General features: G+C 40.1%; 1 long non-coding RNA gene across 2 annotated transcripts; it reads right to left on the bottom strand.

Annotated features, from left to right (window-relative positions):
• Positions 1-4,576: 4,576 nt before the first annotated feature.
• On the bottom strand, positions 4,577-17,832 carry LOC147654174 (uncharacterized). 2 transcript variants are annotated; one of them, XR_015284577.1, is made up of 6 exons: positions 17,633-17,832; positions 15,686-15,799; positions 15,067-15,157; positions 10,927-11,066; positions 9,668-9,965; positions 4,577-8,189 (listed from the first exon to the last, which is right to left on the bottom strand). It is a non-coding gene; the product is annotated as an uncharacterized LOC147654174 (long non-coding RNA). The 2 variants fall into 2 exon arrangements; XR_015284578.1 differs by having other exon boundaries at positions 10,927-11,053; positions 17,633-17,821.
• Positions 17,833-18,754: the final 922 nt, after the last annotated feature.

Below are 18,754 nucleotides of genomic sequence, written 5' to 3'. Positions count from 1 at the left end.
TGCAATAAAGCTGAAAAGCTTATAGAAATCAAGTTCCATTTGAACAGTCAATCCCAGGTGGTTTTCACTCCTAAAGAAGAACATAATAGAAAACAGCATTTTGAGAGAAACATTCATCTCCAATAATTTGGTGGTGCCCTGTAAGGTCAGCATGCAGACAGCCCAGATCTCAGGACTTCAATCCATTTCCCTTATAGATGTAATACTAAAGGACAAAATCAAGGAATAATGGGCTTAATCCTTTATGTGATTCTAGGACTGATCATAGGAACTACTGGTGCTGAGAGTTTTTAAATGTGGAAAATTGTGAGAATTGTAGCTATTCCACTATTTTAGTAAATGTTTATCCTTAGCCAACGCTGCACTGAATCACTGAAAGGGAAGAGGAAATACAGACAGATGAATGTACACTTAGATTCTTCCTTAGCTTAATATGGTCAGAGCAAAATCTTTTAGCTACTGACCAAAAGATCAATTACTTATTATGATCAATGACCAATGAGAATATATTTGAAATGTTTTTTCCAGGTGAAGTCTTGCCTTGTGAGGTGTTTTCTTAATTAGAAGAAACTTTGGCTGTGTGAACATGACTTTTGGGGGTTAAGGGACATGTAAGGGACGATTCTGTTACTTACATGAACACTTTATTTTCCTGTCATGCATTTCCACACCTCCTGAGGTTTTGTTAAGTACTTTAAACTTGCTGTGGGATAGGGGACAATTGGTATTACCACTATAAAATCTTCCCCTCAGTCGCCACAGCATGAATCAGAAGTATAAATTGCTGTGCCTAAGTGGGTGAAGTAAGAAATAGACTGTTCCCACTGGAAAGATAAGTGACTGGAAATGAGCCCAAAAATTTGTGCTTAGGAGTCTCAAAGCTGGAATACTGCTAGAGTGGATTACCAGGGAAACCAGCAATGAGTAGGAACCAGAGCCTAAACATCTGACTCTGTTTTCCTGGCATACATTTTGGAGAGATGCAGTGTGCGTAAAGAACTTGGATATACTTCACTGCACATCTCAATAAAGAGACATTTTTTACCAAGTTGCTTTTGAAAAGAATTTCTCACTTGTTTAACCTTTGATTTCTAAGTGTTCTCCTCTCTACATCCAAAGACCCTGGGTTACAGCAAACTTGCTGTATTGCTATCTTCTTGCCTACATGAAGGCACTGGTATGGTGATAGAGGAAGGATGGATCTGTGCAATTAAACTCCTATTCCTTATTGTCAGTGGCTCAGGACTCTCTACATGTTCTCCTTTGCCAAGAGATGGAGGTGGAATGCCCACCCACCATACATTTCCTCTTTTGATAAACACTGCCAGCATCTTTCCAGGAGGCAGTTATAACAACAGTCTCCCCATCTCCATCTTTCCACTTTCTGAAAAAAGAAAGAGTCCTGCTGCTTTTATATATTTTCCAAATCACTGGTACATCTTCTAAGTTTTGCATTTTCAGCTGACTTTCAATCCCACCCTCAAGGTTTTGGGCTTTTTTTTTCTCCTATACTTGCAAGTACTGGAAATATATTCTAAAAAAATGTCTTAAAAAACTCTAATGACCATGAGATGGCCAAGCTCAAAACTGTATATATGTATACACATGCACACATGCAGCTTCTCTGCAAGGTCTACTATGAATGCAGAAATTGCCCTAATTCTGAGAAACTCACTCCTCCACACTCACACATACTCTAATGCACTCCTTCTTGTACCAATCCACCCTCTCCCACGCTGACATATATATTCTCTCTCTCCTTCACCACTCTCTTTGCCTCTGAGCTAAATTACTCTACTGTGGAAATTGCCATCAGCAATTTTCACCCTTTGCTGCTCTTTCAAGGAGTTTATGCAGTGATGCAGTCATGATGCTCAATTAGTTACTTGATATCTTTTGAGCTATTTCCCAACTATTTGCACGCATGTGCTACAGAACAGCAATGTCTCTCATATCATCTCTGTGCGCTTAGGGCATGGGCTGAGCTGGATGAGGTTGAATCTTTGTGTTGATTTCTTAATCAGAATCAAATGGGTGTTTTTGGCGTGATGTTGCTCACGTTACAAGGTCTCTGCCCAGCCACACAGCACCTGCATATTAACTGTATTTTATAAGGAAGAAGGTTAGTTCAGAGGCTGAAGCAGTGTCCTAGGAATTGGAGTTAGCTATCTGGTGCTATCACTAAGGGGATTGATGGATGTTTTGCTCAAGTGTGTAGCACCACCCAGCTGCTTGCACCCACTCTCACAGCTCATGGAGAAGACTGTGATGAGCAGGCTGAACATTCTGAGGCTGTTTCAGTGTACAGTCAGACAGGTTGTCTTAGATCCAGATGTACCCTGTGAGGACACTGCATTATTCCCAGGTCAGAGATGTAAAAGTGGCTGTGAACCATTTTTCTTACTTGAAAGGGAGTGAGAAGGTCCCAGCTGAATTCATAGCTTGAGCTCTTGACCCCTTTTTACTTTCCCAGGTGGCCATGAGGAAAGTCTTCTAACTTTTCTGCACTTCGCTTTCTCAGTTATAACAAAACATCACTTTCTACCTTGTGGGGAAATTTTGAAGACAAAACCATAAAAGACTATGGACACTATCACTCTAGAGTAACAAAGGATACTAGTGCCCAAGAAAATGTTTGCTTCTCACATGTGAGAATAAAAAAACCCAAATAAGCTAGGTTAAAATGCTTACACTTGGGATGGATGGGGAAGTGTTATAAAGCTTGCTTATTATTTGTCTACAGAGCCCTATGATGCTGTAGAACCATTTGGTGTTAGAATTATACCATAATCTACACAGTTTGATAAGCAGAACAAGCCATGATGCATGATTTTTTTTTTTAACTAGTTCTTTAGATTTATTCTTTGCAAATCACAAAATATAATGAAATGCATGTATATGAGTGGGTTTAAGGGAGTCTAAGTGGAGTGACAAAGTACATTAATCTTTATCTCACATTAAAAATATGGGTCCTTAATACTGATTATTCTCAGGTGATAATCTTGGTGGTTATATCTAAAAAGCTGGGCTGAAGCACTCAGTTGCTGAAGGAAGAATAGTAGGAACTCATTTCTCACCCAAGGGCATGTCAAAGAGGTGGAAATTTAAGGAAATTGTAGCTTCTTGAAAATCTAGATTAATATCTAGTGATCTACTTGGAAGAAGTTTTCATTGACAGTAAAAAATCTCATGCTGCCAAGAACAGCTTTTTGTTCAAGAGAAATGCTGCTTTTGTGGGAAGTGAAGGGAACTTTACTTTACTCAGCTACTCTGATCTTTTAAGTAAATATTTATTTATTTCTGCATAAAGTTATAAAGTTTCTTGGGAATACAGATAATGTAGCAGGAGGAAAAGTAATTACTGTAATTTTGCCTGTGCTTTCAGAAAATAATCCATCTGATAAGTACCCCATTTACATTTTGTGAATTGCACAGTTCAGCATAGATGCATGCTGTCCATGTTTATCAAATACTATGATTCTCCTGGTAACAGAAGCATTTGTCTTGGCCTTTTCGCTTTTCAAAGACCAGATGATTAAGTTGTCATTGACACTGAGTGTGCCTTGCATCCACTTCTCAAGGAATGATGTGGTCAGTGGTGGTCCCTGAGGGTTAGAAACCCAATGAAACAAAAAAGGAGAACCACAGCTCATGAGTACAGACACCAAACAGCTGCTCCTTCTTTTCACAGACCCAAAGTCCAAGGTCCAAGCACCCTCTGCATGTCTGGGACAGGGATGCTACAAGCATCCAACCAGCTCTTTTCTGTTATCTTCTTAGAGGTTTACTTTCTAGCAGAGAAAAACATCTGTCCCTTTGATTTTCTGGGGATAAATGAGAAGCCTCTGAAAGAAACCTCATTAATTCCCTGTGCTGCAGATGACATCAAATAAGACATTCTTTAGGAAGTGAAGTGACAGGCTGCAGGGGAGAGGGGAATGAGAGCTGACCTAGCAACCATGCCTGCCAGGTAGCATGAGGACAGTCAGTTCCTATCAATGTGAATGAGGACTGAAGGCACTCAGCACCTTGCATGATTAAGCCCAAACCAAAAGCAGCCTTTCTCATCAAAATTGCACTGCTTTGCTCCTTTCCAAAAGGCACACTAATTTGGAAGACTGCTATCCTTGGCAGTTGTTTCCAACTGAGCTCTTTTGACCTCCCTCCCATCATTAGATGGGAGAGAGAGATGTGTGCACACCAGCTGAGATATTCAGGGCACTTCAGAGGCAGCCCAGGTCTACTTCCATTGGCCACACCACATCTTCTTTCCTATTGTCCCACCTCAGTCAGCCTCAGCTGCACCTCCTTTTTCTGAGCAAAGCCTGAGAAAGGGACAGGCAGGTGCACATCCATCACCACTTGGTGTGTCATTCAAGTGTGGGCTCAGGGTTTGCAGAGATACCTGTGGGACCCCTGTGTCACACACTGTCCAAACATGCAAATGAGAAAGGCAGGGTGCCACCTGCTTGCAAGGGTCTGAGGGCTACTCTCTTTCTCCCCTCCTGAACTTTTCCCACCAAGCCTCAACCCAAATAGAAGCTGAGCTATGTCATATGTAGGATTCCAGCAGGAGAGGTGTTCATTACATTTTATTATTTTATGTGCAGGAATTTTTAGCTCTCAAACAGCATTCATGTAGCATACAGTAATAATTTTTTTCAGCAGAATACCTTCCCTAGTGTTTTTACACTTTCTATCCTCTGTAGAGGAACATACAAAATATTTCTAGCGCATCAGGCTTGTTACACAGATTTTTCCTCACTGCCTATGTACCAAAGCATTTCACAGTAAGATTTATGAGGCTGCATACAGTGAAATGCAAGGAAAGCTGTTGCAGAATGACGCCACAGTGTGAGTGGGAGAGGGAAGGAGGAGTCAGTCATGAGACCAACAACTGAAGGAGAAATAAATTAAGAGTCATAAAACAAACTTCCATTCAAAACTCCCTTTCACAGCAAGGCCATTACTGAGGTTTCTGTTGGCTTCACAAAATGAGAATAATTGGGGAATGGTCCTGAGTATACATTTCAGTTCTTGTTCTGTGTGTCACAGTCACCCTCTTTCATTGTCTAGCTGCAAATATAGAGGAAAATACACTTGGCTCAGCAGCTCCACCTTTTAACATCTACCTCCTTCAAAGTGTATTGAGAATCAGGGTTCAGAAAAATGGTATTCTGCTAACATCTCTCCAGGGTTTTCCTCCTGGAGAGCCCCCGTTTCCTACTGCCCAAAATGCAGTTCAATATAACTGTGTAAAAACCGCTTTTTGTGATTTTGGGTTTTTGCATTGATTGCACTTGTATGTAAAGAAACAACCCAAGGGGTGATTGCTTTGAGTGATGAAAGTATCAGCCAAAATATAAAAAAAAACAGTCATTGGATAATAGAAATATATTTGCCATTAAGTAATTTCCAAACAAATGGAGCCTGCATTTGTTCAGTGTCCTTTAACCTTAGTCTTAGAACAGCTCTTGAGAAACTGAGCAAACAAAATTAAAACTCACTTCTTTTGCTAGATTTCAAAACGAATCACTGCTCTGCCATGCTCAGCAAACAGAAAAACACCAGAAGGAAAACTCTGTAATAAAGGATAGATAATCTTCTTCCTCCTTTAGAAAAAGTGTCCTCCCTAGCTTCAACCTACTTACTTTTAACACACAGACCCACAGACACTGCCCTTGTTTCCCATGCATCTTCCCTACTCATGTCTAGGTTTGTGGACTCACCATCTTCCTTGGCTGATGAAAAACAACAGGCTCTGGTCCAAAAGCACTGTAGACGCCAGCAGTGCTGTGAAACCTATATCTGTTTAATGCCTTACCAGTACCTATGCCAGATACAACTAGAGTTCAAAAATTACAGGTGATACTAGGATACTGGAGGTGAATATACAAATTGCATGTTGTCAAGATGAGTGAGGAAAATCTAGATCACTGAATCCAGTGCTAATTTGAATACATCATCTGTCCTTCTGTCTGTGCCACATAGCAGAAATGTTTTAGGAGTGTTTTTCCATCCCCATATGTCCACAAATGTAAGGTATTTTTCAGCATTCAAGATCCTTATGCACCCTCTGACATAGTATCCAGACTTTTATCCATTTATTTAATACATTAAAATATAAAACCACTTGGATCTTGAAACAGATTACACACAAAATCTGATGCTGTATCAAATCAGCTTTCATGCCACTGCTGAAGCTGTCAGGAAGATGGTAATTTACTTGATTTTGAGTGTGCAAAATGTTAAAAGCTGTTTGTGCTTGCATCGGTGTCAAAGCAGATGGAACCTCCTTCTTCCTACGAATTTTATTTAGCCCACTTCATTGCATAAACATGAATGTATTGCATGGATTATAATGTCTTTCCTATCCACATGTGAGGGAAGAGCTCTCCTTTTGAGTGTGATATAACCTGACCTTTCCCAACAGCCACTGATTATGTTTTTGTCTTCCTTCAAATGTTCACGTCTGCTGGTGCCTGTGTTCGGTCAAATAACTAACTACTGTCTCTGCTGTTAATTTGGTGATCTGAGAATATTTAAATACTTATTGGCAATGGGAAAGTTTGCAATATTTTTCCACCAATAGTTTTATGATACCCATTTCCAGCAAGTAACTAGATCTCCCACAACCTTTACCAGCACCTGCTCACTGTATGCGCAAAGCTGTTTTAATGTGTGCTCACAGTTTCAGTATCTTTGCAAGACAGTGTATCTAGAAGTCATGCCACATAAGGTAATTAGAAGTTTACAATGGGAATTTCACCCTGTTTCTAATCCAATACTGTCTATAGTACTTCAGTCTCTAAAAAGAAAACATCATTTTTTCCCTTTGTCTTTAGCTTGTCAAGTAGAGCAAGCATTTGAATTCAGAAAGCTGCTGCCTTTCCCCCTCATGCACTACTTCTCTGGAGTCCTAAACCTTGCAAATAAAAAGCTACAGTTTTCTTCTTCATCTGAACAGTTCTGTAGGAAAGGATAAGGATGTTAAAATTCACAAGATAACCATTTCATATCTGAGGCCTTGAAAAAAATGCAACACGGGGTCTGGAGAGCAGGGAAAAGAAGGCTCTGGAGAATGATATTTCCTAAAGATTCATCTTAGCAGTTGCAATTAACTTCCTCAATACCTTTTGGATAAAAGTTATCAGATAAGAGATCAAGAGAGAGAACATGATTTAGCTCTAGCAAGTCTCGATTTACAATCTGTCTTCCCTGATCTGAGCTCATTTTGTGCAACTCCTGTGTCATGTTCCTCTCTTGCAGAGATGGAAGAAAGAGTTTAAGTCAAAATAGATAAGTGTAGAGCCCCCAGAAGCCAGAATGAAATGTCTCTTAATGGCATTTTTATGGCACTCCCAGGATATCACTGTATCCTACAAGGCTATTATGAGGGGAATTTCATCTCCTTTACTTGAAAAAGCTTTAGTGACATTCCGGAAAAAAATGCATAATTCAGCAATTTAAAATTGCTAAAATATTTGGTTCAAGTTTCCTGGATTTCAACCCTGCCTGAGAAAAAAAGTATGCAGGAAGGAAGGTGCAGAAGAAAAGGGAGAGAGATAGAAATAACCCTCTCTCCCTTTCTCCTTTTGCTCTCTTCTCCCACCTCTCCCTGACTGATTCGAAATCAACCTGTGGAGCGAGGGGGAGGATGCTGCTGCTGAAGAGTGCTTTCTGCCAGGCTTCTTTGTGGAGAGGTCTGATTTTCATGAGCATGAACAGGAGACCTCTCCCTGATCATGTTTACAGGACTGGATTATTAATGGCTGTATTTCCATCCTTTTAATTACTTTCTCTTCTGGTGATGTCCTTTTCAGTCTTACAGCAGTTAATGCACACCCAGTACATATTAAGTAATGAAAAGGCACAATAAAGGCACACAACTGCTGTTTATACCCAAAGACTTAAAACTAGTAACAAGGGAGGTTAATGTTATTCTTGGGAGATAACACTCGTTGCTATGGTGAAGTTCTGTCACTCACTCTTGGGAAGATGGTACCTGAGCCACGAATGTCTGATGGCATTTTTGCTTTTGAGATGAGCAGTAGTAATTACTCCAAAGCAGATTATATCCCTTCTGATTCTGAGCAGACTTCTCATGTAGGTGCTTTGTATTTGAACAGGCTCTTGTCTGCCCTCTCGGTGGGCTCAGCATGCTGGCATTGATTGGGTTTTTTGAACACCTGAAGAAACAATGGAAAACAGTAAGAACTGGTGTCAGATGATAAAAATAGTCTCATATAAAAATCCCAAAACTACCAGGAGACTTAATTATTTTCTGTTGCTTATTTGGCATTACAGTTTGCATCATATTCTGAGGATCCTTCAGCTTTTTAAAATATATAAAATTTCATTAGGCCTGATCTGCTGATCACAACTTCATGATCTGCACTTCCTACTAAAATTTATTCAGGCAATAATCCACAAGAAATTGGTTGTTTTCAGCAGTTTATGACTTGTTATTTAACATTTAACAGAATGGCAATTTATTTTGGTAACAACCAATACTGAGAGGTTTATTGCCATTGTAAACCATAATCAACTGTTTGTATCATTACCAGTTTTTCAAGATATAAAAATGGCCAGCTGCATTGGAAAGTTGCTTAGCAGCTATAAAAATTTGCACTGAAGATTATGTATGGGGTTATTTCTCCTTAAAGGTCAAATGTCTTTAGAGAAACCACTTCCTTCAGTGGGCATTTTCAGCAGACTGGTAAAACCCAACCCCAGAAGGACAACACTGAAGTTATTCCCAGTAATTTTTTCAATTATGAATATAAGAAAGGAATCTGTAGGAGATGGACAATACAGAAGGTTTCACTTTCTTTATCACAGCATCAGGCCAGAAACTAAATCTTGTTGTCTTTATAGACGTTGCAACTGTTTTGCTGAATTGTACTGAACTCTTCAAATGGCTTAATCATCAAGGCTTCCCATTGATCTCTTAGTGTCAGGCAACTGGACACAGATTTCATACCTGACATGTTTAGAAAGATTGCAAATACTTCCATTTTGAATGGATGAAGTTAAAAATGAGCTAAATCTCAGTGAGTAGTCAACAGTGAATAATTCAAGTCTACAAATTACTTTCTATTAGTGGTCTCAAAAATATATTTACAAACAATCTGCAATTTCCTTTTTTCCTACTTATTTTGCTGATATCATTTTTTACTCTGTAGCTGCAGTACCAATTACTGCAGAATACTTGAGCTGAGTTTAAGCACAAGACCTGTGCTGACACTTCCACTGTGTCAGTGGTTAAGCACGTTTGCACAGTTCATGCAAATGTTCATGTGGCAATAAAACCAATTCTTTCCTCTTAACACTTGTGCCTAGCCCAAAAGTTCATTCTTCTAATCTATTTGTGCTACTAAAACTTTCACTAAGGAAAGCCACTCACAGAGATGAAAAACATCCATTTAAATCTTTGAGCAGGTAAGAGCAGGTTTGTTTGGGTTTTTTTTTCTTTAGATTTATGTTTAGTAGTATTCATTCAACTCTTTAATGTTGATTGGAATTTCTGGTAGAAAGCTTTAATTCATTCTTTCCTCCAATTTTCAAACCTCATGAAGCAAGTTAATTCCTGCTATAACTCCAGGGAATTTGAGGATATTATGGCAGAGATTACTTTGGCACTGCATTTCTTGTTTAAAGTGCTTACCTGCTCACATACACTTTTTAAACATGAAGAGTGATGACTGCTGAATTTCATTATTCATATTCAAATGATGTGAAATATAGGAAACCCCATGGCTTCGATTCCCCGATAACTTTTTGGGTTCCACTTCCTGCAACTTGGAGCAGGTTATTAGGATTGCCAGAAAAATGCAGCTGTTGCTACTCCACTTTTCTGGAAATAGAAGTGTTCTGAACCTCCACAAAGGTGTCCAGCAGGCTGCTAAAGAAAAGAAAACTGAAGAGATATTCTCCTTGGAAGCACAAACCACCATGTCAATCACCTTAGAAGAAAGAAGATAATTTCTTTTTAAAAGAAAAAATAAAAATAACAACATACACTTCTTTTTTTTACTCATTCACAAGCCTAGAAATAATACATGACATGAAGGAAACTGAAACAAAGTCCTCAGGAAAAAACTCCACAAACTCATATCCACTGCCTCGTCATACACAGCCTGTCTTTCATGCTGTTAAAAATTCTCTTCAGCCCTAGGCATTAGTAGAAAAACTGCAGCAATGAGGATCAGGCAATCTTGCCTGCCAGTCAGAGGCATTAGCAATTTGCTGGTTGCAGAAAAACTAAAAATAAAAGGAGTATTTCATAAAGCAACAAAAGCAAGGCAGCCTCATTTCTACCAGGCTGCCTTGGTATAGCTATGGGCTACCAGGCATCAGATATGAAGGGCATTTATACCTGTTCAGTGCTTTTCCTCAAGTGCAAGCAGGGATACAAAAGCAGGCACAAAGGTCAGTGAAAAAAAAAAACTGTATTCTTCAGTTTACCTTTACTGACTGTAATAACTTGCTATCAGAATCATTAGCAACCTCTGCTGGATGGACACAGCAGAGGAAAATGTGAATCAGAGGGTGGCTTTTCCAGGCAAGGATGAGTTATTTAATTGAAACAGTGCCTTTGTCTTTTATGAAATCATTTTCCCCTACACATTTTTATGAAACACTGAGTCATTCAAAAATTTTAAAGCATTTATGTTCATTCTTTCTGCTGCATTTCGGGAAATATTATTGTCTCCCCCAAGCTCTCAACTCCAGCCCTTTTGTAAGGTGTAAGCCATCACTTACTATGGCTTTTCTTCTTTGGTCTGGAATCACACAGCATAGACATTGGTATCATTAATAGCTTTAGAGTTATCATATTTTCAGTTTTTCAGATTGTGATGTAAAAGACTAGGCTTGCATATTTATTAAAGGCTATTGGTGACAAGCTTGTAGGAGTAGACTCACTTTCAGGGCTGTAATGTCATTTGCTTATGAGTTCAGCATCCTCACCCAGGGACATCCCAAACCAGGAGCTCGCCAGGCACCAAGGACATCTCAGCACTCTGCTTTTTCTTGCCATCCATGGACAGGCCTTTAAAAGAGGACTTTTCACAAAATAGAATCAACTTAGGAGTGCTTCCCACCTGCACTCTCAATCCAACAAAACATAGGTGTTTTTTCAACTAAGCTTCAAGCTAACCTGAGTAAAGAGGTCAACTTTCCCATGCACTGGCTGTTCAGCAGCTAATGCTGAAGCAGCACAAGCTGATTTATATTCTGTAGGGTCACTTAAACCCTCAAGTGTTAAGCTAAAGTGTCAGGCAGGTCCCCATGGGGCAAATCCCTGCAGCTCTTGGAGTCAGAAACAGCTCTGGAGCACTGTTTCTTAGGAGGAGAGTTCCATCCCTCACTAGAATTAGTTTTGTATTATGGATTTCTTCCTTCCTCACAGAATTGGAAGGACTAATTAGAAATAGTTATCACTGCTGACATTCAAAGCATTATTAGAATAGCAGTCCACTAAAAAAAAAAAAAAAAAGAAAATTCATTCTATTGTAGGAGATGCTGATAATTCAGGTGTTGTTAGACTCCAATGGGGTCACTTTTAAAGTTTTTCTTAGCTTCAGGTCCAGCAATCTGGTTTTAATGGCAAACCAGTGAGACTGGAGTACAACTGATTCCCTCTGAACCTCTGGGTTGGTTGCTTTTTGCATTTGTTTTGGGTTGTTTGGGTGTTTTTAGGGTATGGTGGGAAGGAGGGGGAGGAGGGGGAAGCTGTTCAAATGAGTAGAAAGGGCCAGGCAAGCTTCTATGTTTCAAAACCTAAACCCTCACCTGCTGCTGTGTTAACATCTGCAAAAGTTTTTCATTTGCATTGGTTATACAGGTTCTGTAAAGTGCTATCTCTAGTTTTGTCACAGAATTTCAGTAAGTATAAATTTCAGCATAAGTAAATCCATTCCTCTGCTGAGGAGAGGACACAAGAGGAGAAGATTTGGATTCACTGATCCTTGTGGGTCCCCTCTAACTCAGGATAGTCTGTGGCTCCCTTCTGTAATTCTGTAGGCAAGACAAACCTGAAGCACATGGAGGATGCTTGTGCGTGCCTGCCATAAGCAGGTCTAAAAGTGCCACTGCCAAAGGCAGCTCATCTCCAGCACCTCTGTGTGCACCTCTGCACTCACATCAGGGCAAGACAGAGACTGTGCAGGACAGCTGATGTCATTTCAATTCATTGAAATTACAGCCCCATCACAAGCACTGCTGCAAGAAGGAATCACGTGCAAGCCACAGGGGCCTTCCGTGGTAACGCACTTTTAAGCTGGTAAAAGCAGGCCACTCTGCTGGTACCTACACCCACAAAAAATCTGAGAGACTCTCAGTCAGTCATTTAGGAAGATGTGCAGCATTTTCATTCTGTCTTCAGACTTTGATAGAGCCAAAATAGCCTACCTTCACACCTTTTAAACCATATTCCTTTGGGGGGTGGGAGGATATGTGCTGCTGAGGGGAAGAACAAAACTTTTGTATGTATGTATTTAGTATTCAGCAGCTGATGGTACTTTATATTATAATAATATAATATATCATATAGAATAATACTCAGCTTGCTAACCAACTTCACATATGTAACTTCAGTGCTTAGCAGAAGATAGACTCACAAGTTTGAGAAAGGGGAAAAATAACCCAACCCTAAATCACATTCAGAGATTCTGGACAGATTTCAGGATCAAAATGGAAACAGGAAAAAAGTTTCCAGCAGTTTAGGAGAGAAAAAAAAATTCCTCTGTGTGTCACTGAAAAAGGTTTGTAATGTCTAGAGAAGTCTTCACTGCAGCGTAATCCTTCCTTCCATCCCCCCAAACAGTTTTCAGTTATCTGCTCTGTTCATGATTGCCTTTATATTGTCATTGACATTGTGTTGCATTAAGTCAGTCTCTAATATTAGATGCAATTATGATACGTGACATTGAAATTGTGCTTAAAGTAAGATTCCACTAGAAGGAGTCACCTTAGATCTATGTCTTTGTAAGGCTCTTTATTGCTTTTGTGATTGTGCTATCAAGTATTCTTTGTATACAAGTACCAAGGTGCTAACAGCAAGATCCAAAACAGATAAAAGGAGCCAAACATTTGAGTAACTTAATTATGATGTCTGCAGTCAGACTTGTACTCTAGAAACACCTTCCCAGCTGTTCCTTCACCTCAGATTTGGGAAGTACTGCAGCTGTATTTTTTTCTTGATTTCACCTCTGGTTCCTCAGGACTATGCCATGCCTCTAGCACTGCACACTGTTAGAATTAAGTCTGTTAGTGCTAATAGCCCCTATGCCCAGACATCAAGAAACTAGGAAGTTAGATCAGCCATGGATGGTGTTGGAGCCAAAGTGACTCTTGATCCCCCACTGGACATACTGGCACACTGTCAGGTCCAGTGGAAATTAAGAGTTTAAAATATTTTGTGGATTTACCTCAGTATTTTCAGTTATATTTCTTTTTACCCCAGACTTAGAAAACTGGACCACAATCTGATCTTTTTATCTCAACCATCATATTCCAAAAGCTTCTGTGTCATATTATGCCATGGATCACACTGACTTGTGCCTTCTGTCTTGTTAGAATGCCTGTAACAGCAGCTCATCAGTGGCAACACACAAGTGAAACTTGCTGACAATTAACTCCACTAGGAGTAAGATCCAGCTACTTCACAGTTAAAATCATGGCAGCAACAGGGTCAACAGCAAAAAACAAACTTAGAAGGAGAAGGAAAAAAAACAACAAAAATAAGATGTGACAAGTGCTTATTTACGTAGTCATTTTTCAGGAGCTGAGCTGCACTTCAAAACATAAATGCATTGTACCTTTAGTAAAACCTTCCTCCTGAATAGCTAATAAGTTATATTTAAGTGCTTGCACCAATGAACTGACTTACTTTAGTTACTGTGAAATCATTTTTATTATCTTTCTGTCCAAAAAAGTTGGAGGTAGCTAAAATCATTTTGGTGCACCTCCTGCAAGATCATGAATTATTGAAGAATGGAGCTAGAGTGGTTGCACGAAGTAAAAGACAGGTAGAGAGGGCACTTTCAGAGCTATTGCGAAGATGGCTTGAAGGGAAGGCAGGAGCCCTGAAAATATCTGCAGGATTGTATCTTAATGGTGGAAAAGACCAAAGCTAACTTGCCAAGCACTGAATTTTGTTTAATAGCAACATATGGAGATGACAACTGAGCACATAAGGAAGTTGAAGATGTTGCTTTGTGGCACAGGTCCTGGATCCCAGCTTGCTTTGCCAGGTATTTAAGGCCCCTGCTGAAAGGGTGTGCTGTTGAGAATGATGTGGACTGGTGGTTAAATAATACATCAGGACCAGAAGAAACACAACAAATCTGAGCTTGCAAAGAACTTTTTTTATCTCAAATGGGATTCACACTGCTTCTCCCCCAGCTGCGAGTAAAATAAACCTAACTGGGAATCTGGCAGTCCTCTACTTCATTCAAGAAACCTGACCTGCTGTCAGTAACTCAGCACTCAGATCTTTAAGCCTCTCTTAGGTGATTCATTTGTCCCCTGCAGCAGTTCCTTCCATAAAATCTCTCACTGACACCGGTGCAAGAAGCACTCAACAATTATGGGCTGGCCCTCTGTCCAACATGGGAGCTAGGTGCTGATTTCAGGAGGTATTTCTGTCTGTTTGCACCACTGGCAGTTGTACAAGGCAGAACATCTTTGTTCTCGGCCCAGTGCAGACTAGGCAGCTTCCCATCACCCAGTATTAAGAACAAAGGACTGACTGGACCAGCAGAACCAAGACTGGACCCAGAGTCCCCATATGCACTGGCTCCAGGAGAGAGAGTGGTATTAAAATACTTTCATTTTGTATTGTGCAGCTCTCAATACTATTTTAAATATGATTCTAAGTTCATCTGTACTTCAGACTTTATAAAAGGCAAGCAAACAAAAGCCATGCATAAAGCTACTGCAGGATACTTCCCTGAATGCGACTCCTTTGTTATTATAGCTCTGCCATCTATCCTCCCCACTGGATCTCACTGCATTGGACAATTCAGATTAGAAGGGACTTCAGGAGGTCCTTGGTCTTACCTGCTGCTCCAAGCAAGGCCACATGCAGGGTCAGAACAGAGAATCCTGAAGAACTCCCAAGGAAGGAGAATGTACAACCTCTCTGGGCAACCTGTGGCACCGTGGGATTGTGGGGTGAAAGAGTATTATTTATGTCCAACCACTACCTCCCTTTTCAACTTGTGCCCCTTTTGTCTCAAACTCCCACCACACAGGACTCTGGAGAGCCTGGAACCATGTTCTTTATGACCTTATGATGCTGAAGGGCTGCTCTGAGGCCCCCCCATCAGCACTTTCTTTCTTCAAGGTGAACAAGGCCTACTCCCTCAGCCCCTCCTCACAGGGAAGTGCTCCAGCCCCCAAACACCGGGGTGGCCTTTTCTGGACCTGCTGTGGTTGGCCAATGTCTATGCTGCTCAGAGGTCTCCAGACAGCATGCCACAGCACGGCGTGGTTGGCTGAGAAGAGCTGTTTCTGCTGATCTGGTGACCAAGCTCTCGTTCACAGAGCTGGCAGGCTGCTGTCCCTCCCTGCTGCCAGGGCATGCCACCAGCTCTTGTTCTTGCTGTGCCCCAGGCCTTTTTCGGCAGAATTGCTCCCTAGCCTGGCATTCCCCAGTCTCTAGAATTTCGAGGGGCACTTATTTCCCAGGCACCTGGCTCTGCACTCATCCTCGTGGAATTTCATGAAGGGTTCCTGCCACCCTGTTCCTGCAGCCCCTTCAGGTTCCCCTGAACGTCAGCTCTTCCCTCCACTGTAAAAAGTGATTCACATTGTTTGGCATCATTGGTAAACTTGATGAGAGAGCTCAGCCTCCTTCTCCAGGTCACTGAAAAGTTTGTTGAACAGGAAAAGACCCAGGACAAAACAGCTTTTCTAGAGAGTAAGCCCCTTAACCATTTCTATCTGGTCCCAGTCGTTCCAACAACTTCATGAAGTCACTAAAATTCTGTTTATGTTTCTTTCATTATATTACAGAATCACAGAATGGTTTGGGTTGAAATGGACATTAAAGATCTAGTCCAACCCCTCTGCCATAGGCAGGGACACCTTCCACTAGACCAGGTTGTCAGCCCCCAATCCAGCCTGGCCTTGAACACTTCCAGGGATGGGGCATTCACACCTCTCTGGGAAACTTGTACCTCGCTACCCCTATAGTGAAGAATTTATTCCTAACATTGTATTAGTCAAATTATATTCACTGGAATGTTCAGGACCTCTAGGATTCCTTGCACCATAAACTGCTCACTCACCTGCCAGATGTAAGGAACACCCAAGTTCACACACCAAGAACAAATCCAACAGTCAGGAAAAATCACTGTATTCAGAACCATGCTTTATGTAATATTTACATCATACAGTAATTTTGGAGAACTTTGCCACTATTTAAAACTAGAATTTATTAGATGCAATATTTGTTTTATTAAAAAAATCCAACTAATTAACCTCTTCTTGTATAAGCTAGTATATAAATAAGGAAATTGCAATAGCAAAGTAGAGGTGTTTCAATGTCACATGAAGCTGTAGAGCAATTACTCTGTGTTCCATAACTCTTGAAAAAATCCCAAGAATGTTAATCTGATGATGTTACCATTGTCAAAATGATATTTCTCATTGTAAGTATAGTTTTGTCATTTCCTAATAATAAAAGAAGTTGGTGTAGTGCTAACTAGGCTGACAATTCAAGTATTCATGAGTATCCATGGTTCATTGACCACTAACAATGAGTAAGACATCAAACGACAATTTAGAATTCCCTCCCTCCTACTCAATGCCCCAGAGTAAAATACAAAAGCATATTTTAAATGTAGCTTAAATTGTAATGATTTGCAAATAGAAAAAAAAATTTGGGCAACATCCCAAAAAGCTGACATTTCTTATTTTTGCCTCATTTAAAAAAAGTTGGGTAGAAGGATCTTGCGCAAATATAGTATGATGACATAAGAACACTGTTTCTTTAAAAGACTTGTAACTACACAGTACATATCCATACCAGAGCAACACTGAGAACTTACTCAATAAAACATAGAAATTGGAGACATTTGGGTGGTGTGCATTGATTTTTTTTTAATTTGGCTTCCTATTTATACACATAATTAAATTAAGACCTCTAATTTACTTTGGCATTATTTTTGCTGTCTTGATATGATTTGGAAAATTTAGTTTATCAAAAAAAAAAATAATCAGGAGAAGTATTCTTTTTTAAAGGTGTGCCCCAGTACAGATGCAAAGTTCCAAAGAGGATCCAGAAAAGTTCTGTGTGTGTGTGTATAAACATGTGCATGCTTATACATACATGTACATACAACCTGCTGCTTGAGAGCAATTGCTGAAATGACAAAATTCAGAAGTCCCAAGATTGTGCTGGTGATGATGCAAATTCATTAATAAGTCTTTGCAATCTACACACAAAAACATGCTGCTTATGACCCAAGGAAAACAATAATTTTGTCATAATTTAACTAAAAATTCTGGGAAGTTTAGCTGGCCATTTAGTGCCAGTCTATCATGCTGCTTGCCAAAGTCAGACTAGCATACAGAAGCTCATAGAAGAGTCTGAATGAAAGGAAAAATCCTAAAGACCAACCTGTGGGAAGTGAGTCTCCTAAGAAGTCAAGCTGGTGAATTTCCTTAAGTTGTTTAGACATAGTTTCGGAGTTTGAAGCTGACCCAAGCTCAGTACTCAGGAATCTTGCAGGCTTTATGAGCCTTACATTTTGCAGCAAGGCACAGCTGCAGCAGGAAGCAGAGCAAGTGCTATCACCTCCTCAGCCCAGCTTCATCACTAGTCTCACCTAAGTAGCAGGTCAGATATTTTGATTTTCACACCCAGGCTGATGAGGCAACCTACAACCACAGATAACAAATCAGGCTTTGTAGGGAACTGAAGACACCAGACACCTGATCTGTTGGTTTAAGGATGAGAAAAGTGTTGAACTGAGCAGTTCTTGCAAGAAAGTAATTTTACACCTATGCAGAAGCAAAAATCCAAGCACACAGGACAGTAAATTTTTACCTGTAAAACTACTTAAGATCAGGCAAAGGTTGTGAACTGTGTCTCAATTTTATCGCAGTCCCATCCTAAGCCAGGAAAGGTTTTGTAAACTGCACTCATGCACAGGCAGATAAGCAGATTCCACTGGGTGTTTCTGTAGACCTAACCCTAACTCTGCTGTATGAAGGGTAAAGAATGAAATACTAGGTAAAACACCCATGGACTAAAAGCAAAAACCAGGCAAGATGAGCAAGCCTCGCTTCATTAAATAAACTGGGAATCACCTGCAGCAATGACATATAAATGCATTCAGTCCTGCCTGATTTTTGAAGCTGTAGAGGATATCTGGGACTGGTTATCATCCAAGCAGAAAAACACCTGGGAATTCCCAAGCTAAGAAGTTACAGATGAACATTTTCTGAACATTAAAGCAACACAAGAAAAATGAGTCTGTTTGTACTACAGATGGACAGAAATTGCACCAGAATAAATCAACCTCTATGTACTTTTCTTACACAAAAAACATTTACCCATCTGACAAGTAAAGAAAATAGTCTCAAGAGGCTGAATATTTTTAAGGTTAAATTACCAGGCTATGTTTTTAAAAATAGTAGCATCCTGTTCTTCCTAGCCCAGTTGAGCATCAATCCAGGTGCTATTTTGCAAGGCAGTCTCCAAAGACATTCCTCAGCCTGCCATGCTGACTATCAGCAA

This window comes from Cyanistes caeruleus, chromosome 3, assembly GCF_971803275.1.
Source record: "Cyanistes caeruleus chromosome 3, bCyaCae1.hap1.1, whole genome shotgun sequence".
Taxonomy (NCBI): domain Eukaryota; kingdom Metazoa; phylum Chordata; class Aves; order Passeriformes; family Paridae; genus Cyanistes; species Cyanistes caeruleus.
The sequence above is the reverse complement of the archived record's forward strand: the minus strand, read 5'-3'. Positions and strand labels throughout refer to the sequence as shown.